The 21,983-nt window shown below is 35.9% G+C and overlaps 1 protein-coding gene across 3 annotated transcripts in view; it reads left to right on the top strand.

The window, feature by feature from the left end:
* LOC306863954 (uncharacterized protein) overlaps positions 1–21,983 on the top strand; it is a 42,086-nt gene that overhangs the window by 8,067 nt on the left and 12,036 nt on the right. For 2 of the 3 annotated variants that reach the window (XM_079407582.1, XM_079407581.1), the window contains exon 2: positions 20,083–20,184. The exons of the other annotated variant lie outside the window; for it this stretch is intronic. The gene's annotated coding sequence lies outside the window, so the exon portion shown is untranslated. The remainder of the gene's footprint in view (positions 1–20,082; positions 20,185–21,983) is intronic. 3 annotated transcript variants of the gene reach the window in all.

Below are 21,983 nucleotides of genomic sequence, written 5' to 3'. Positions count from 1 at the left end.
CACTGAATTTTGGGTTTTCATTATCTGTAAGCCATAATCATCAAAATTTCAAGAAATAACGGCTTGAAATATTTCACTCTGTGTGTAATGAAACTATATAATATATGGGTTTCACTTTCTGAAATGAGTGACACGATATTCAATTTTTTTGAGATGTACCTGTATTGTAATATACATGTACATACAATTTGTATATTGTTATTCCTTATTTACTTGTTCTATTTTTTCTTTTATTATCTGTGTTTTTGTTCTGTCACTGTCATTCTGTTGCACTGTGGAAGCTTCTGTCATGGAAACAAATTCCTTGTATGTGTAAACATACCTGGCAATAAAGCTCATTCTGATTCTGACTTTTATAGTATGGCAAAAACTCCTATGTAAGTCAATGGCTACAAGCAAGGTTTGGTTACTAACTTTATGTAAAATAGTCCAATGGAACTTAGTACTGGACTTGAAATGAATAGTTACTGAAAACTCAATACCATAACCTGTTTATTTCTGTTCTAAACACAAAGTCACCAAAACATAGCGGAAATAAGCAGTCATGTGTCCCTGTGTTTGTTGTGGCTAGGTTAATTGGCCATTATTTATGATAAGGACTCTTACCTAGCATGATTTAGCAGCTCACCTAATGATAAATGGAGTAAATAAATACACTGGTTACAGACATTTATTCTTGTGATCAAATCTGATTTTTCAGCATCATTACTCCAGTCTTCAGTGTCACGTGATCCTTCAGAAACCATTCTAATATGATGATTTGCCGCTCAAGACACATTTGTTATTGTTAGCAATATTGAAAACAGTTGTGCTGCTTCATATTTTTGTGGAAACTGATATTTCCTTTTTTCAGGATTCTTCTAAAGTTCAAAAAAGAGTTTTATTTGCAATAGGATCTTTTGTACCATTATAAACACCTTTGCTGTCACTTTTGATCAATTTAATGCATCCTTGCTGGTTAAAAATATTTTAATTCGAAACAAAAAGTCTTACTGAGTTCAAATTTATTTCTGATGCTGTTTATACTTTCTTAATACTCAACATTAATCCACAATAGTTAATGGGATAAATAGTTTATTCCTTGTTTTCTTTCATAAAGTATGTAGTCTTGAATTATATTTGTGCAGATGTAATTCATCTCAGAGCAAGTTGGTTTGGTTAATGGAGTAAAGCTCTTTATTGAAATGTTTTTTTATGAATCCTAATGGAGAAAATGAGTGTCAAGGCCACTGACGCGCTCTTTAGCTGTATTAGTTCTGCTGGCGACTCTGTGTCAAACTGTGTCCAAATGTATTACAGGGCCATTTCTGGGTAAGAAGTCATACGGTACAGATAAATGACCATAATGTGTTGAGAAATGGCTGTGTTGAACAAATAATATTTTGCTCAATGTATGAAGACTGAGCGACTTCCTTACCTGGCTTCATGGGACAGGAAAAACAGCATCAATCCCTGCTTTCAGAAACTGTTTTTGGGCTGAAGAGGAAACGTGTGTTAGTGCTGTAAACATTCTGGGCATTTAACTTTTAGGCAGTAAAGGTTTTCCTTTGCAGTTTTTAAAAGTTTAGTGCACAGACGACAACACTCAAAATGATCCCATTCTACCCAACTGCGCACATATGCATTCATATGGATTGAACGTGTACATTTACATTTACATTTAGTCATTTGGCAGACGCTTTTATCCAAAGCGACTTACGATTGGGGAATACACAAAGCGATTAATCTTGAAGAGGCAATCAGACAGAGGAAGTGCTCGTAACACCAAGTCTCAGTCATTGTCCAAATAAGTACAAGCTAGTAAGGGGAGAGAAAGACAGAGGGAAAGTTTTTTTTTTTTTTTGAGTTTAGGATGAAGTCAAGTACTGCCGAAAGAGATGAGTTTTCAGTTGTTGCTTGAATATTGCCAGGGATCCGGCGTTCCGGATAGGGGTGGGAAGATTATTTCACCAGCCAGGAATGGTGAACGAGAATGTTCTGGAGAGTGATTTTGAGCCTCTCTGTGATGGTACCACAAGGCGTCGCTCACTAGCAGATCTCAAACTTAATAGTAATAGTGAGTGGAAGTAGGAGGGTGCTGAGCCTGTGGTAGTTCTGTACGCAAGCATCAGTGTCTTGAACTGGATGCGAGCTGCCACTGGTAGCCAGTGCACTGCATGACGGCACCGTTTTCACAAACTCGTTGTCACCTCACAAAGACATTAATTGATGGACTGGGCTGGTGTGGATTATTGTGATGTTTTTATCAGCTGTTTGGACTCTCATTCTGATGGCACCCATTCACTTTTAGCAAATGTTCATCTTTTTTAACTTTCTTTAAAAACGCACGTTACCAAGCAGTATTCAGAAGTTTGTATAAAGATTGCTTGAAATAGTTCTAGTTCAAAAGACAATGTGATGTTATGACACTGACACTGGAAGAGCCGTTTTATGGCGTGTCATAGATTCTGTAATAATGTGTTCAGTTAAAATCAGTGTATTTGTTCTAAAGCAGGCTGTATGTGGGTGTATCAATACTGTGAAGGAGACTCAAAAACAGAATACATTGAAAAGCATTTAATTTAAAGAGTTTAAAGAGTTTATGGAGCGATTTTTGTGCCAATATTCATCAAACAAATCCAGTGTTTTGCAAATAAACACAATGTGCTTTGCAAAGAAAAACTCGACTATCAAACAAACGCAAAGTGATTTTCAAATGCAAAACTCTTTGAGATAAAATGCAGAGGTATGGACAAATATATGTATTGTGTGTTACAACAAATTGGTTTTACTATAGTAAAAGTGTGGTAACCATGTTTTTTTTGCAGGTTACCATTTCAATATAGGCAGCTTTACTACAAATACTATGGTATTTATTTAGTAAAACCATGGTTAATTTTCGTAAGGGATATTAATGTTTAGATTATATTTTGGTACATTTATATAGCTGAATCACAATAAAGCTCACCTGAACTTAAACTAGTTTGATTATAGTAGCCTATTTGTATAATTAGTTTAGTCTACTCCTCTCAGTAGGTTGTCTGTGTGTAGTTTTATACTTGTTTAAACTTTTACTGCAGAGGTAGCCTACAGCATTTCTCTCCACTGTAGGCTATGTTTCAACATATATAGCAGAAAGACAATAAATCTTACTTGACCTAACGTAAAAATAAAATTCAAAATGCTTTCATTTTTGGTACACAATATTGTCGCTATCCACTATACATTTGCATTTTAGTATTACAATATATTGTGTCACGATATATTGTTATACCCCTGCATTGTTTTGAATGTTGAACAATTGTATCAATATATATCAATATATATGTATATATATATATGTATATTCTATATCCCGCGATCCAACAGAGGATAAGAGGTACGGAGAATGGATCAGTTTTTATAGGGAAAGACAGCCTAGTTAAATGTTTAGCCAGGTCACCTCTGATTTTTGAACTAATCAATCATGTTAACAACTTTACAGCACTTGTTGTGAATTTCACTGACTCTGTAGTTGGGTCGCTTTGTCAAAACATCTAAATGGTTAATTATAGATCTAGTAAGACAGAAACTCACCTGTTCCCACTCATATTTGTCTGAAAAGGTAAAGAGGTGTTTCAGGTCTCGGGAGACTAGCGTAAATTTACCAACAGCGCCATCTGCTGTTTTTGGAAAAGAAAGTTGCTCAGTTGCACATGTGAGAAAATCAGCCCGCACTCGTGTGAGAAAATCAGCCTGTCGCATTTGTGAGAAATCAAGCCAAGTTTCCTCATAAAAAGGCAAATGAGTCTCACAGTTGTAACACACAATACATATATTTGTCCGTACCTCTGCATTTTCTCTCAAAGAGTTTTGTATTTGAAAATCACTTTGCGTTTGTTTGATAGTCGAGTTTTTCTTTGCAAAGCAGATTGTGTTTATTTGCAAAACACTGGATTTGTTTGATGAATATTGGCACAAAAATCGCTCCATAGTTTTTCATCTCGGTTGAGTCAAACGTCCTTGAGATATTTTCTCCATCATATGTAAATCTATTACCATCTGATCAGGCTGTAAAATGATTTATGCAAAGTGGAAATATTCAGATGTACCTAAGCCGTTACCAATAGCAACCCAGCACCAGCACTTTAATGATACAAACAGTTTGACACCTGAGGGAAAAAGGATAATGTGTATGTGTGTGTGTGTGTGTGTGTGTGTTAAGATTCATTCACATACAGTCTCACTGTTAGACAGCAATGACAATAAATGGAGACTTTTGCTGAAGTCATCTGCTCCTCACATGTGTCATTTCAACTGTGCTCAGATTGGCAAACAAGTCACAGTTCTCAATTTTAACTCAGACTTTTCTTCTCAAAAGATTTGAGCTGCTAACACAATCTCCACAATTTTTTTTTTTATATTCTGTTACACAGTGCATCCGGAAAGTATTCACAGCGCTTCACTTTTTCCACATTTTGTAATGTTGCTGCCTTATTCCAAAATAGGTTAAATAATTTTCCTAAAAAATTCTACAAACAATACCCCATAATGACAACGTGAAAGAAGTTTGTTTAAAATCTTTGCAAATTATTAAAAAGAAGAAAAAAAAAAAACAGGGAAAAAAAAGTACATGTACTTAAGTATTCATAGCCTTTGCCATGAAATTCAAAATTGAGCTCAGGTGCAACTTGTTTCCACTGATCATCCTTGAGATGTTTCTACAACTTGATTGGAGTCCACCTGTGGTAAATTCAGTTGATTGGACATAATGATCCCAAAAGTAAAGTGTGCTGGTTGCAGCCTCATGCTGTGGGGCAGTTTTTCAGTGACAGGGAGTGAGAGACTCGTCAGAGTAGAAGGAAAGCTCAATGCACCAAAATATTGAGATAGCCTTAATGGAGACCCAGTCCAGAGAATTCAGAACCTCAGACTGGGCAGGAGGTTCACCTTCCAACAGGACAATGACCCCAAAGCACACAGCAAGAGTGAATGTCCTTGAGTGGTCCAGCCACAGCTTGGACTTGAACCCAATCAAATATTTCTGGAGAAACCTAAAAATGTCTGCCAGCCCGAATCCAAGCAGACAACTTGAAAGGTGAAGAGGTGAGGAGAAGAATGGCAAATAATTGCCAAATGATTATGAAATTACCAATTAGGCTGTAATTGGTGGCAAAAGTGCTTCGACAAAGTATTGAGCAAAGGCTGGGAATACTTACGCGTGTTTTTTTTAACTGTAATAAATTTGCAAAGATTTCAAACAAACTTCTTTAACATTGTCACGTTGGGGTATTGTTTGTTGAATTTTGAGGAAAATAATGAATTTAATCCATTAGGCTGTAACATCATAAAATGTGTAAAAAGTGAAGCGCATTGAAAACTTTCCGGATGCACTGTATTTTGCTTTAGACAATGTATATAATGTGATTGCTAAAAAAATCGTGTATATCGGATATAAGGGTGCTTATTTTATTTATTTGAAATTGGTTGCTTATTTATTTTTGTGAAATGATCTTTTGTTCTTTCATCTATGCAAAGTTGTTTGATAACATAACTGCAATAATCCAATTTGATTGGCTCTATCCAATTTGATTGGCTCTATCACTCTCTCCTCTCCACCTGTAGCTGGTGTGTGGTGAGCTCACTGGCGCCGTTGTCCTGTGGCTGCCGTCGCATCATCCAAGTGGATGCTGCACACTGGTGGTGGTTGAGGAGAGACCCCCACATGATTGTAAAGCGCTTTGGGTGTACGGCAATACACAATAAATGCGCTATATAAAAGCTTCATTCATTCAACTGCAATAAATTAACATAGTTAACAATTACTTGTTTACACAGGATATCGATACAGGATATATATACAGTGGGGCAAATAAGTATTTGATACACTGCCGATTTTTCAAGTTTTCCCACTTACAAAGAATGGAGAGATCTGTCATCTTCAACGTAGATACACCTCAACTGTGAAAGACTGAATATAAAAAAAAAAATCCAGAAAATCACATTGTATGATTTTGAATAATTAATTTCCATTTTATTGCATGAAATAAGTATTTGATACAATAGATTTTCTATTGGGTTTAGGTCTGGCGACTGGCTAGGCCCCTCCAGGAGCTTGAAATGCTTCTTACGGAGCCACTCCTTAGTTGCCCTTGCTGTGTGTTTGGGGTCATTGTCATGCTGGAAGACCCAGCCACGACCCATCTTCAATGCTCTTACTGAGAGGAGGTTGTTGCCCAAAGTCTTGCGATACATGGCCCCATCCATCCTCCCCTCAATACGGTGCAGTTGTCCTGTCCCCTTTGCAGAAAAGCACCCCCAAAGCATGATGTTTCCACCCCCATGCTTCACGGTTGGAATGGTGTTCTTGGGATTGTACTGATTCTTCTTCCTCCAAACACGGTGAGTGGAGTTTATACCAAAATGTTCTGACGGGCCTGGACATGTGCTGGCTTGAGCAGTGGGACTTTGCGCGTGCTGCAGGATTTTAATCCATGACGGTGTAGTGTGTTACTAATGGTAACGTTGAGACTGTGGTCCCAGCTCTCTTCAGGTCATTGACCAGGTCCTCCCGTGTAGTTCTAGGCTGATCCCTCACCTTTCTCGGGATTGATACTCCACAAGGTGAGATCTTGCATGGAGCCCCAGTCCGAGGGAGATTGACAGTCATCTTTAATTTCTTTCATTTTCTAATAATTGCGTCAACAGTTGTTGCCTTCTCACCAAACTGTCTGCCTATTGCCTGTAGCCCATCCCAGCCTTGTGCAGGTCTACAATTTTGTCCCTAGTGTCCTTAGACAGCTCTTTGGTCTTGCCCATAGTGGAGAGGTTGGAGTCTGATTGATTGAGTGTGTGAACAGGTGTCTTTTATACAGGTAACGAGTTCAAACAGGTGTAATTAATACAGGTAATGAGTGGAGGATAGGAGGTCTTCTAAAAGACAAACTATCAGGTGTGTGTGTGTGTGTGTGTGTGTGTGTTTATGTGGTTTATGAGGACACAAATTTGTATAATGACATGGGTATGACAGAGGTATTACAATATGAAGGTGGTTTATGAGGACACTGCCTATGTCCCCGTAATTCAAAAGGCTTAAAAACATACTAAATGGTGTTTTTTTTGAAAATCTAAAAATGCACAAAGTCTCCTGTGAGGGCTAAGTTTAGGTGTAGGGTTGGTGTAGGGCAATAGCACACACAGTTTGTTCAGTATAAAAACCATTACGCCTATGGAGAGTCCCCATAAACCACAAAAACCAACGTGTGTGTGTGTGTGTGTGTGTGTGTGTGTGTGTGAGAGAGAGATGCATTTTTATATTATTTAGGCATTTATAATGTAGGCTATAGTTTGACAGAATGTTCTAATTCAACATGCCATGGGAAGTAAATCTAACAACATTTTCTTATATTGATGTTTATTTTTTACTTCTTAATAGTTCATCAGGCTCTTGATTATTTAATCTATGCCATCTTCTGATATATATGAAGGCCATAGTTCTCAGCTGTAGCATTTGTTATAATAAGATTAGCCTATTAATCATTACAAGGCCAATAATGACTTTATTTTTTTAATTATACAATATAGCGTTTGTTATTAAGAAACAACCACATGCACACTTAGAACCAATAGCTACAACATGCCACTGCTGTAATATAAATCTATAGGGAAAAATCTTTTCCCTTGACAGATTATCTAATATAAATTCTACAAGTTAGACTAAATTTTAAACAATAAATACAGTCATGGCCAAAAATATTGGCAAATATGATCAAAGGCGGCTGTGAAAATTAATCTGCATTGTCAATTGTCCTTTTGATCTTTTATAAAAAAAAAAATCACAAAAATCTAACCTTTCATTGAATAATAAGAATATAAAATGGGGGGGAAATATCATTATGAAATAAATGTTTTTCTCTAATACACATTTGCCACAATTAACTAAATTTACTCTAAATGTTCTCCTATAATGCCTGATGAGGTTAGAGAACACCTGACAAGAGATCAGAGATCATTCCTTCATCCAGAATCACTCCAGATCCTTCAGAATCACAGCTCCATGTTGGTGCTTCTTCTCTTCAGTTCACCTCACTCATTTTCTACAGGGTTCAGGGCCCGTATCCCTAAAGATTCTGAGAATCCTCTCAGAGAGCTCCTAACTTAACCTAAAAATTCCTTGCCAGGAGTTTTAGCTTAGAAGTGATTCCAGAACATTTTCAGTGAACTCTGAGCAAGGAATGGATGGAAAATCCTATCTTAGTGAGGAGGTGTGGTTGACCCCGTTGCTAGGTATGAGTCATCATTTCAAAAGCCGTGATTGGTTGATCCTACAAGTTTGATGAAAATGAACTTTTGGTGATAATGAGCAAAGGATGTACCCTCAAATCAATAAACATAATTACACACTCTAATCTTATGCAGACTGTAATTGTAAATAATATTTCACATTCAAGAAAATATCTGGAAAATGAATAGTAAACTGTAGGGGTTATAGCCTAACATTAGAATCTAAAATATTTGAAAACTTAAGCTCATTACACCCTGTTCAAATAATGATTTGTGTCTTATTTGCTCATTAATATCCTAGCTGGCATATTTTGTACTTTCACTCCCATATGGACCCCATTGATAACAAGATGGCCTATCTCAAGGGGCTGTCCTTGAAGTAGTAATTGCATCTCTAAGGAGATCCACCACAAACATGATTCCTGCACGATCCAATCTGTAGCGTCTCAATAATTCCCTGTCATCCAGTGTTTGCAGGACATCTCTCCTGCCTCCTCTGTTGGCCATTTTGTGCAGCTGCTTGGGGGAACTCCTAAGCCACTAAAAGTCCTCTTCCCTGCTCTTAGCAGATCTCGCCTTAGGAGCCCTTTTAAGCGCTAGGAATCTTGAGGAATAGCTTTTATATTAACTGGGATTTTCGTGTCACTTTTAGGGGAAATTCTAAGAAAACGTCATGACTCGAGCCACTTTTTGCACAAAAATTCTTTAGGGATACGGGCCCAGGTCAGAGGACTGGAATGGCCAGCAGAAGCTTGGTTTTGTGCTCAGTGACCCATTTTTGTGTTGTTTTTTTAGGTTTGTGTTTGGATTATTGTCCGGTTGGAAGATCCAAACATGGCCCATTATAAGATTTCTAACAGAGTCAGTCATTTATTGATTTTTTTTATCTGTTGGTATTTGATAGAATCCATGATGTCATGTGTCTGAACAAGATGTCCAGGACCTCCAGCAGAAATATATGCCCACAACATCAAAAATACAGCAGTATATTTCATTGTACACACGTGGTACTTTTTATTCTTGTGTTCACCAAACCCATCTTGAGTGTTTGCTGCTAAAAAGCTCATTTTTTAGTTTCATCTGACCATAGAAGCCAGTCCCATTTGAAGTTCCAGTCGTGTCTGATAACTGAATATGCTGGAGATTGTTTTTGGACGAGCTAGGAGAATTTTTCTTGAAACCCTCCCAAACAACATGTGGTGATGTAGGTGCTGTTTGACCATTTTTTTTTTTTTTAAGATTTTCTGACCCTGAGACTCAACTATTTTCTGCAATTCTCCAGCTGTGGTCCTTGCTGAGTCTTTAGCCACTCAAACTCTCCTCCTCACCATGCATTAGGACGATATAGACACACGTCCTCTTCTTGGCAGTTTCGTAACATTTTATGTTGATTGGAAATTCTTAATTATTGCCCTGATGGTGGAAATGGGGATTTTCACTGCTCTAGCTATTTTCTTAAAGTCACTTCACTAATTTGTGAAGCTCAATTATCTTTTGCTCCACATCAGAAATATATTCTTTGGTTTTTCTCCTTGTGATGGATGATTAAGGGAATTTGGGCTTTGTTTTCCCTCCTATTTATATTTCTGTGAAACAGGAAGCCATGGCTGGGTAATTTCATGTTCATAATCACCCTAGAGTGCTCAAAATTGTGAATATGAATGGGAATAAACTTCAGAGATATTTAACTTTATATTTATAGAGATATTTAACTTCTATATTTAACAGAATTCTAGGGGTGCCAATAATTGTGTCCAACGCGTATTTGAGAAAAACATTTATTTCATAATGATATTTCCCCCCTTTTTAAATTCTTATCCAATGAAAGGTTAGATTTTTGTGATTATTTATTATTTTTTTTTTTTAATTTATTTATTTTTTTTTAAATAAAAGCCCAAAATGATTAACAATGCAGATTAATTTTCACAGCCTTCTTTGATCATATTTACCAAGGGTGCCGATATTTTTGCCCATGACTGTAAGCCTACAATAACAAGTGATAAATTCTAGTAAAGGTGGTCATGAGTAGTTTAAAAAGATTTTAATATATGTTAGTGCAGGTTCAAGACTTTTTTTCTTCAGCGATTTGTTTTAATATGAAGTCATTTAATCCAACAATAAAAGCATTTTAAAGATGAGCAGAAATCATAATCTTATTTATATGTGTGTGTAAGTGTTAAAATGAGATATAGTTTATATATTTTTTTTATTTTTTTAAGTGTTAAAGGTGCCATAGAATGGAAAACTGTATTGACCTTGGCATAGTTGAATAATAAGAGTTCTGTACATGGAAATGACATACCGTGAGCCTCAAACTCCATTGTTTCCTCCTCCTTATGTAAATCTTATGAATAAAAAAAGACCACTGAAAAATAGGCGAATCAGAAAATAACAATGACTGTTACATAACAGTTGAGATCGCTAATAGTTACGCCCCCAACATTTCCATATACCCGCCCATGTTCTAGGTCAGCCACCAGCCAAACCATCAGAAGTTCTGCAGGTATTGTGAAGAAACAAGTGCGGACAACAGCGAAAATGGCAGATGATGGAAATAAATGTTATGTTCCAGGCTGTGCAGGGGATGTGAAGTGCAGGGATGGGTTGGTGTCTGTATTCAGAAAGGCATGGAAAGCAAATAACGCGTTCTAATAAAATAACACGAGCCACTAAAGGGACATGGTTAGCTCGTTGCTAGCTGTAGCCTGTTACACTGCAGTACATAAGATTTCCCTTACCATATAAACAGAGAAAGGAGAGATGAGGATGATGGCGAATGATTTACAGATCCTGAAAACCACTGACAAGCATCTGATCTTGTAAAATGTGTGGTAAGTACTGCCGCTCCACATTATAACAGAGTTCATGCGATCGTGAATCTCGAAAGCGAATATGAAAGTAAAATGTGATCGTGCATTTGAAAACGTGGCTCCCTGTGGCTCCCTGACGCCTGCATTTTATTTACCCAACGATGTAACTGCGCGAGAAAATATTGAAATATATATTTTCCCTGTGTTTCCTTCCTGCTGTGTGAGCTACTGAAATGAGCTGCACTGTGAAACAGCCAATCAGAGCAGAGCTCAACATTATTATTCATGACCCTTCCACATAAGCCCATAACAGACGGTTTCATTCTGGGGAGAAATCCTAGGGTTGTAAATGGACATGTAAAACGGTTGCTGGAGAATGTTTGCCCTTACCTAAGCCACATACCGTCTATGTAGATATCAGAGAACAATTTAAAATATAGCTGCGAGCAGCGATGACGGGCCCAAGCCGTCAGCATACGCCACCCCGGTGGCATCGATAAAACGGTGCCCAGCGAGCACAAGCATCACAGTAACCCTCTGGCAGTTTGGTTTTAAGGGATACGGCAATTAAAGGGTTAATCCAAACCATCAACTCTGTGAAACACACACACACAGAACAACATATAAAACTTTAAATTCTGTGAAAATATATTTTTCATTGGTAGTTGATGTTAGTTAATGCATTTACTAATGCTAACAAATGAGAAATTATTATAGTTACCAAAGGTTTTAATGATTTATAAGCATTTTTTAATGATTTATTTTTCCATTAACTAAAATGAATAATTTTTTCTAACACAAATGAATAAAGTAAAAAATATATTGTTAATATTTAATGTTATTTGTGAATTAACCAATGTTAAAAAACAACATTATTTAACTGTTGTTAATTTACATCATTAATAAATATATACCATTTAATGTTGAAATCAATGTTTTAATGTTTAAAATCAATTCCAAAATGTGTTAATATATTAAATTTTAAAGTTTTATCTTTTGAACATGACTATTTTTCTAATATTAAAAATATTTTGTTCATTGTTAGTTCATTGTAAGTTCATACTATCAATGAAGAATTAACATGCTTTAAAAATTATATTTTTCATTGTTAGTTCATGTTAATTAATGCATTCCCTACTGTTAACAAATGAGACTCAATTATAAAGTGTTATCAAAACCTTTAATGCTTTAAGCATTTTTTAAGGATTTTATTGAGAAGTTTAAACAGACTCTCTCTCTCTCTCTCTCTCTCTTTCTCTCTCTCTCTCTCTCTCTCTCTCTCTCTCTCCCCCTCCACACTCACTGAACTCACACAGTCAGTCACTCACCCAGTCACCTACCGCACACATTAGAAGCACAGTGACAGGATATCTCTGATAAGTTTTAAAATTTTCTTCTCGCCATAGTGTACTGTAAATTCATGGAATTAATCACATATCCTCAGACTGTCTTGTTCTGTGTTTGGTGTGAATTTGTGGTTTCTGCTTGGAGGTGTATGAATTTGTTTACAGCCCGTTTTGAAAAAAAAAGCCGACTTCCTGTTGGTCGTAGCTAATGTCTGTAAATTAGAAAGTTGTCCGGCTTAATGTGAACAATTTATGTACCAAGTTTGGTGTCTGTAGCTATCATTATATATATATATATATATATATATAATCATTAATAATTATATTCCATTTAATGTTGATCAATATTAATTCCAAAATGTGTTAATATATTATTAAATTTTAAAGTTTCTCTTTTGAACATGACTATTTTTCTAACATTAAAAATATTTTGTTCATTGTTAGTTCATTGTAAGTTCATACTATCAATGAAGAATTAACATGCTGTAAAAAATTATATTTTTCATTGTTAGTTCATGTTAATTAATGCATTCCCTACTGTTAACAAATGAGACTTAATTATAAAGTGTTATCAAAACCTTTAATGCTTTATAAGCATTTTTTAAAGATTTAAAAAAAACAGACCCTCTCTCTCTCTTTCTCTCTCTCACCCAGCTCCTCAATCCACACAGTCACTCACACCCCACCCCACCCCCACCCCCTCACTCAGCTGCAGGCTGACAGGGAACTCTCACTCATAGAAGCATTGTAACAACTGTCTGATAGTTTTTAAATTTTCTCCTCTGCATAGTGTATTGTAAATTCATGAAATTAATCACATATCGTCAGACTGTATTGTTCTGTGTATGTAATTTTTTATGAAGTGTTTGGAAGCTGCTCTTAAAAGATAAAAAAAAAAAAAAAACTCTTTTTTACTGTAACTTTAATAAATTGCCATTAAATCATCGTTCAAGATATCCTAAATCCGTCCGCAATTTAGCATCTTCAGTATTTTGGCATCATGAGAAAAAATGTTTGGTGTGATTTACGTGTTTCTGCTTTGAGGAGTATGAATTTGTTTACAGCCCGTTTTAAAAAAAAACCCACATTAAAATAAATATAGCCGACGTCCTGTTGGTCGTAGCTAATGACTGTAAATTAGAAAGTTGTCCGGATTAATAAGAACAATTTATGTACCGAGTTTGGTGTCTGTAGCTAAAACTAACCCCCCCATTTTTGACAAAAGGTGGCGCTATAGAGTGTCTCTTCCACGCCCGTTTATGAGCTTTTTCCAGTGTCTAACTATCATTAATACTCATATGTGTGTTGAGTTTCATGACATTCTAAACATGTCATCTGCCTCAAAATCACCAGAAACGAATTTTCAACTTTGACACGTTGCCATGGCAACATAATTTTAGATATCAATATTCCCTTCACAGTTTTACATCGGCCGTGTTTTGACATTATTCTGGTGAAGTTTGAAGCAAATCGAGTAAAAATAAGATGCTGAATTCAAATCATTTTGAAAACGACACACTTCCTGCAGCCAGTTGGTGGCGCTATAACTTTCAGTCATAATAGTCACATCTATCCGATCGGCATCATACAACGAACAAATCACTGAAGTTTGATCTACATCATACAATGTATGTGGACGTTATTAGGCATTTCCTGGGTCTCATTTTTCGCCATAACTTCATCGCCTCGCCACGGGCAAACCGTTCGACATATCAAAAATATCTTCGCAATTTAGCGTCCCCAATGTCTTGAGATCATGTTCACCTAGTTTGGTGGCAATCGTATGGAAATCCTCAGAGGAGTATATCAAATTCCAGAGCATGCGCTTTTTAAACAGCCCTGAATAGCCGACTTCCTGTTGGGCGGAGCCTAAGACATGCAGCGTGAAAGTTGTTCAGCTCAATGAGTTCTATATGTGTACCGAGTTTCATATGAATACGTGCAAGTATGTGTGAGCTATACATCAAGTTTTCTGACAATTTTCCAGGGGGCGCCGTAGAGCCCCTGTGCCACGCCCGGGTCCCAGCCTCAGCGGCGTCCTAATGGCCGCAGGTTCCAATGTGCGTGCCGATTTTCGAGAGTTTTCGGGCACGTTAAGGCCCCCAAAAGTGCCCGGATGATTGAAAAAAAAAAAAAAAAAAAAAAAAAAAAAAAAATATAGCTGCGAGCAGCGATGACGGGCCCAAGCCGTCAGCATACGCCACCCCGGTGGCATCGATAAAACGGTGCCCAGCGAGCACAAGCATCACAGTAACCCTCTGGCAGTTTGGTTTTAAGGGATACGGCAATTAAAGGGTTAATCCAAACCATCAACTCAGTGAAACACACACACACACAGAACAACATATAAAACTTTAAATTCTGTGAAAATATATTTTTCATTGGTAGTTGATGTTAGTTAATGCATTTACTAATGCTAACAAATGAGAAATTATTATAGTTACCAAAGGTTTTAATGATTTATAAGCTTTTTTTAATGATTTATTTTTCCATTAACTAACATGAATAATTTTTTCTAACACAAATTAATAAAGTAAAAAATATATTGTTAATATTTAATGTTATTTGTGAATTAACCAATGTTAAAAAACAACATTATTTAACTGTTGTTAATTTACATCATTAATAAATATATACCATTTAATGTTTATCAAAATCAATTCCAAAATGTGTTAATATATTATTACATTTTAAAGTTTTATTTTTTGAACATGACTATTTTTCTAATATTAAAAATATTTTGTTCATTGTTAGTTCATTGTAAGTTCATACTATCAATGAAGAATTAACATGTTGTAAAAAATACATTTTTCATTGTTAGTTCATGTTAATTAATGCATTCCCTACTGTTAACAAATGAGACTTAATTATAAAGTGTTATCAAAACCTTTAATGCTTTATAAGCATTTTTTAAGGATTTTATTGAGAAGTTTAAACAGACCCTCTCTCTCTCTCTCTCTCTCTCTCTCTCTCTCTCCCTCCACACTCACTGAACTCACACAGTCAGTCACCCACCCAGTCACCTACCGCACACATTAGAAGCACAGAGACAGGAGAACTCTGATAAGTTTGAAAATGTTCTCCTCTGTATAGTGTATTGTAAATTCATGGAATTAATAACATATCCTCAGACTGTATTGTTCTGTGTATGTAATTTTTTATGAAGTGTTTTGAAGCTGCTCTTAAAAGATAAAAAAAAAGAAAAGTGTTATTTTTTACTGTGACTTTAATAAATTGCCATTAAATCACCGTTCAAGATATCCTAAATCCGTCCGCAATGTAGTATCTTCAGTATCTTGGAAGCATGTGAAAAAATGTTTGGTGTGAATTGTTGGTTTCTGCTTGGGAGGAGTATGAATTTGTTTACAGCCCGTTTAAAAAAAAAAAAAACACATAAAAAAAAAAAATAGCCGATTTCCTGTTGGTCGTAGCTAATGACTGTAAATTAGAAAGTTGTCCGGATTAATAAGAACAATTTATGTACCGAGTTTGGTGTCTGTAGCTATCATTATATATATATAATCATTAATAATTATATACCATTTAATGTTGATCAATATTAATTCCAAAATGTGTTTATATATTATTACATTTTAAAGTTTATCTTTTGAACATGACTAATTTTCTAACATTAAAAAGATTAATAAATGCTTTAAAAAAATTGTTCTTTGTTAGTTCATACTATCATGGAAGAATTAACATGCTGTAAAAATATATTTTTCATTGTTAGTTCACGTTAATTAATGCATTTCCTAATGTTAAGAATTGAGACCTTATTATAAAGTGTTATCAAAATCTTTAATGATTTATAAGCATTTTTTAAAGATTTAAAAAAACAGACCCTCTCTCTCTCTTTCTCTCTCTCACCCACTGGCTCAATCCACACAGTCACTCACACAGTCACTCACACCCCACCCCACCCCCACCCCTCACTCAGCTGCAGGCTGACAGGGATCTCTCACTCAGAAGCAGTCTAAGTCTAACTCTCTGATAGTTTTCAAATTTTCTCCTCTGCATAGTGTATTGCAAATTCATAAAATTAATCACATATCCTCAGACTGTATTGTTCTGTGTATGTAATTTTTTATGAAGTGTTTGGAAGCTGCTCTTAAAAGATAAAAAAAAAAAAGAAATGATCTTTTTTACTGTAACTTTAATAAATTGCCATTAAATCATCGTTCAAGATATCCTAAATCCGTCCGCAATTTAGCATCTTCAGTATTTTGGCATCATGATAAAAAATGTTTGGTGTGATTTCCGTGTTTCTGCTTGGAGGAGTATTAATTTGTTTACAGCCCGTTTTTAAAAAAAACCCACATTAAAATAAATATAGCCGACTTCCTGTTGGTCGTAGCTAATGACTGTAAATTAGAAAGTTGTCCGGATTAATTAGAACAATTTATGTACCGAGTTTGGGGTCTGTAGCTAAAACTAACCCCCTCATTTTTGACAAAAGGTGGCGCTATAGAGTGCCTCTTCCACGCCCGTTTATGAGCTTTTTCCAGTGTCTAACTATCATTAATACTCATATGTGTGTTGAGTTTCATGACATTCTAAACATGTTATCTGCCTCAAAATCACCAGAAACGAATTTTCAACTTTGACACGTTGCCATGGCAACATAATTTTAGATATCAATCTTCCCTTCACAGTTTTACATCGGCCGTGTTTTGACATTATTCTGGTGAAGTTTGAAGCAAATCGAGTAAAAATAAGATGCTGAATTCAAAGCATTTTGAAAACGACACACTTCCTGCAGCCAGTTGGTGGCGCTATAACTTTCAGTCATAATAGTCACATCTATCCGATCGGCATCATACAAAGAACAAATCACTGAAGTTTGATCTACATCATACAATGTATGTGGACGTTATTAGGCATTTCCTGGGTCTCATTTTTCGCCATAACTTCATCGCCTCGCCACGGGCAAACCGTTCGACATATCAAAAATATCTTCGCAATTTAGCGTCCCCAATGTCCTGAGATCATGTTCACCGAGTTTGGTGGCAATCGTATGGAAATCCTCAGAGGAGTATATCAAATTCCAGAGCATGCGCTTTTTAAACAGCCCTGAATAGCCGACTTCCTGTTGGGCGGAGCCTATGACATGCTGCGCGGAAGTTGTTCGGCTCAATGAGTTCTATATGTGTACCGAGTTTCATATGAATACGTGCAAGTATGTGTGAGCTATACATCAAGCTTTCTGACAATTTTCCAGGGGGCGCCGTAGAGCCCCTGTGCCACGCCCGGGTCCCAGCCTCAGCGGCGTCCTAATGGCCGCAGGTTCCAACGTGCGTGCCAATTTTCGAGAGTTTTCGGGCACGTTAAGGCCCCCAAAAGTGCCCGGATGATTGAAATAAAAAAAAAAAAAAAAAATAATAATCCTTAGAAGAACAATAGGGCCCTGCGCCTTACTGGCTTGGGCCCTAATAATAATCCTTAGAAGAACAATAGGGCCCTGCGCCTTACTGGCTTGGGCCCTAAATATTATATCAATGCATTCTATGGCACCTTTAATATCAGATACAAAGTACTTAAAAAATGTTTTTGATATTTTTTTAATTTGTACTAATAGTGTTATGTATCGTTTAAATAAATGTATTTATAATTTTTTTTAAACTATTTGTAGAAACTGTGTTAATACTTAGCTAATGTGTAAATGTGTGTGTGTGTGTGTGTGTATAATTTATTTGTGAAAAAAAATCCACAAATTCAAAAGAGTCACAAATTCCACTAAATAAAAAGTTAATATTTTCATATTATTCCCAATTAATTTGTTTTAATACAAATACATTTAATACAATGATAATGTAAAACCATTTTAGAGATTGGTTTGAAATCATGTGATTAATAGTATATTATTTTATTTATTTTTTTTGTTGTGAAAGTGTTGATATCAGAGACATAATCCTAAATCCTATCAAATAAATTATAGATACATAATCCAAAAGAAAATATTGTACATAATATTTTAACAATTTGCAACGGCAATATAACTGCTAATTTATATTAAATCTGGTCATAAATAGTGAGATCAACTGCAACATCTGAGAAAGTGGTTAATGACCTAGTTAGCACACCAACCAGGAAGTCTCTTCCCCTAATCACTAAATGATAGTCATGAGAGTAAGCGGTTTGCATCTGCACTTGATTTCCTGTTTCGTGAGGTCGCTCTGATGACCTTTAATTCATCTCATCTGATGGGACACAGATTCCAGGTAGTGCCCTTTATGAACAAACACTGCGACGCTGTTCACCTTAGCTGACATGCTGTGATTAAAATCAATGCACAGATGTAGTATTAAATACAACTAATTAATGCTTCCTTTAGGACAGATTTTTAGGACGTTTGGTATTTCCTTTCATTGTTATGCAGATGACAGGCAAATTTATCTGCTATCAGACAGATATCAAAAAAAAAAAAGATATCAGTTCTCTAGCGCCTCTAATGCAGTGCCTAGAGGAAATTAAGGCACTAAATGTCCTTAATTTTAATGAAAACAAAACTGAAGTTATGCTGTTTACTCCGGGAGGTATCTCTGATTCAGTTGGTTTGGACCTTAGTGAATTGAATCCTTTTGTGAAGCCTTATGTTAAACATTTAGGAGTTATCTTGGATAGTGATTTTAAATTGGATAAACAGATTAACTCTGTAGTTCAATCTAGTTTTTTCCAGTTGAGACAACTTACCAAGGTAAAATCTTTTCTGTCTCCTAAAGACTTTCAAATAATTGTACATATCTTTGTTTCAACTCGTTTGGATTACTGCAATGGCCTTTAAGCCAATCTTTTAAAAAGAATAGTTGTCATTTACTTGCTCTCATGTTGTCCGTACGGTTTTGCTGCTTTTAAGCACAAAATGCAATTGAAAGCTGTCGAGGTTTTGTGAATCAAATAGGGTTTTGTCCTCCTGCATGGATTTTTAGGGCATCTGTAACAAAATTTGAGAAAAAAATTGTGGAAAATATTTTACACAATATTGAATTTATATTATATTTGTATTTAAATTTGATTAGTAGACATTTTAAAGAAACCACTAAATGAAAAGTGTATATATTTTAGACAAAATTTTAGCAATTTTCTTTAGTACAATAAACACAATATAAATATAAATATGACCATTTTAAGACTGGCCAGAAATCAGGATATTAATGGTAATTATTGCATTGTTTTTATTTAATTGTGAAAATGTGTTAATATCAGAACTATAGCTAGAATGAATGAACGAATGAATAAATAAATGGGTTCTAATTAATATTAGCAATTTGGTTTAATACAGTGACAAAATATGATTTATTAATAAATATAAATATACATATATACAAACATATTTATTATTATTATGACAATCTGCTTTTCAATAATTCCAAATCATGACACTAATTGCAATTTTTTAATTTTTTAGGGGAAAGTGTTAACATGTACAGCTAAATTGAAAATATTTTTAGATAATATTTTAGCAATTTACTTTAGTACAGTGAAAATTTAAAACCAATTAGTGAATTTTGGAAACAGTTATTTAATTTTGTTAACTTTTAATGTCAGTTCTTTTCTCACAACTGGTGTTTAAACTTGGAAATGATATAGCATTCATATTAATATAGATTATCTATCAGCTTAGAATGGTAATTATCAATATTTAATGGTACTTTATGGTGTTTTCTTGTCTTTTCCTGACTCGACAGCCCCACTGACTTTCATTATATGGAAAAGAGCAGCGTGAACATTCAGCAAAACGTCTCCTTTTATACTCCATAGAAGACAGAAGGTCACAGGGGTTTCAAACGGTGAGTATTTGAGTTCAGTAGCCCACATATTCTGCTTATACTGTCAGTCTGCGCAGCAAGAATGCAGATACCTCTGTCAATCTGCGTGTACTTTTCTTTTGTAAACAACAAAGAGAGCAGCCCGTGCTGTTCGATCTCACCTGCCCACACTCTTACAACTTCAGCTCCACAACCTCCACATCTACAAATACATCCTTTCCTCTTCCTCATCACTGTCTCTCTCTCGGAGGGGGTGGTGTAGGCGTTCAAGGCTCAAAAGAACCAAGGAACATTGCTGCTACAGTCAAAAATATCTAAAGGATGCACACATATGCGCACCGATTGTGTTGGCATTTGCGCTGTTGGCAGAGAAAAGCAGTATTGTGCCATTTGCGGAGGATATTTCCATAGATGATCAGCAGAGTGGCTTTATTTTGAGATATATCACTCTGAGCATGCAAAGAAAGGCATTAGCCACAAAGCAGTTTGGGTGAAGAAGAAAAAACACTTGACTCAGCGAGGGGAAGAAAGGTCACACAAACACACACATGCAGACGGCAGGGTGGCAGCATATGTTGGCATACGTGTCTTGCTGGTTTGTGTTTTTGTGTTCAGAGGTGTAGTTTGTGTGTGTTTTGAAGGTCTTCATGAGCTGACGTACGTCAGTGCACAGTGTGTCCTCCAGCTCATCCTGGACAGACCATCTGCCGGACAATTGTCCACCGGAGACCCTATGCTGAGATTCTCTCACGTCAGAGCAGCAGAAAGAGAAAGAGAAAACAATGGTGCAATAATCAAAACCTCTGTTTTTTTTTTGGTTTTGTTTTTTCTTCAGAATTTAGCAGCAGTAACACATATAGCATTCACACACACACACACACACACAGTATGGTGTGAAGAACAGCATCACTACAATCTTGTGTTCACCACATGAAGATCTACATTAAACACACACCCAAGTAAATGTTCAACCACTACAATTTACAGAAACAAAATACCTGGATTTGTGTTCACAGGCTATTCACACATGCTAAAACTTTATCAGTTGTGTTAAACAACATCGCTAGAGTTGTCACATGCTTTTTCTTAATAAAAATGTAAAAGTGAGGTTGTCAAAAAAAATGTTTTACCTTGATATCATCATCACCCCCCCCTCCCCCCATAAAAAAGATAGTACCATAGTACGTCCATTTAAAAAAAATAATAATTAAATTAGTTTTTGATGTTATTTACATCAACTTTTACTATTTATTTATGTTTATTTATTGTATTTTTTTATACGTTGTTGTTGAAGTCTGTTGTTGTTGTTGAACACCGTTGTTGTAGGGGAAGTTGTGGCCTAATGGTTCTACTCGTAATCCAAAGGTTGCGGGTTCGAGTCTCGGGCCGGTAGGGATTGTAGGTGGGGGGGGGGGGGGTGGGGGGGGGGTGAATGTCCAGAGCTCTCTCCACCCTCAATACCACGACTGAGGTGCCCTTGAGCAAGGCACCAAACCCCCAACTGTATGTCACTTCACTTTGATGTTTGTTAGTTTTTAAATTGTTATTATTATTATTATTATTATTATTGCCTTTATTTGATAGGTTGATGTCAGGTTGAACCATGGGCACAGTAACAGCGGCTTTGACAAATATGGTACGCTTTTGTTAATTCTCCTTTCATCATCTTGAATTGGGCTTGTTTCTTTGTAGTTTTGTGAATTATGGCTTTGACTGTAAGTGAAGTAGAAGCCCAGAGCCTGTGTTCAATTTTCTCCTCAGACTGACCCAAATGGAGCCCTAATTAACAGACACACACTTGAATTTGTTTCAAGCATCTT

This window comes from Barbus barbus (assembly GCF_936440315.1).
Source record: "Barbus barbus genome assembly, chromosome: 4".
Classification (NCBI taxonomy): Eukaryota; Metazoa; Chordata; class Actinopteri; order Cypriniformes; family Cyprinidae; genus Barbus; species Barbus barbus.
The sequence above is the reverse complement of the archived record's forward strand: the minus strand, read 5'-3'. Positions and strand labels throughout refer to the sequence as shown.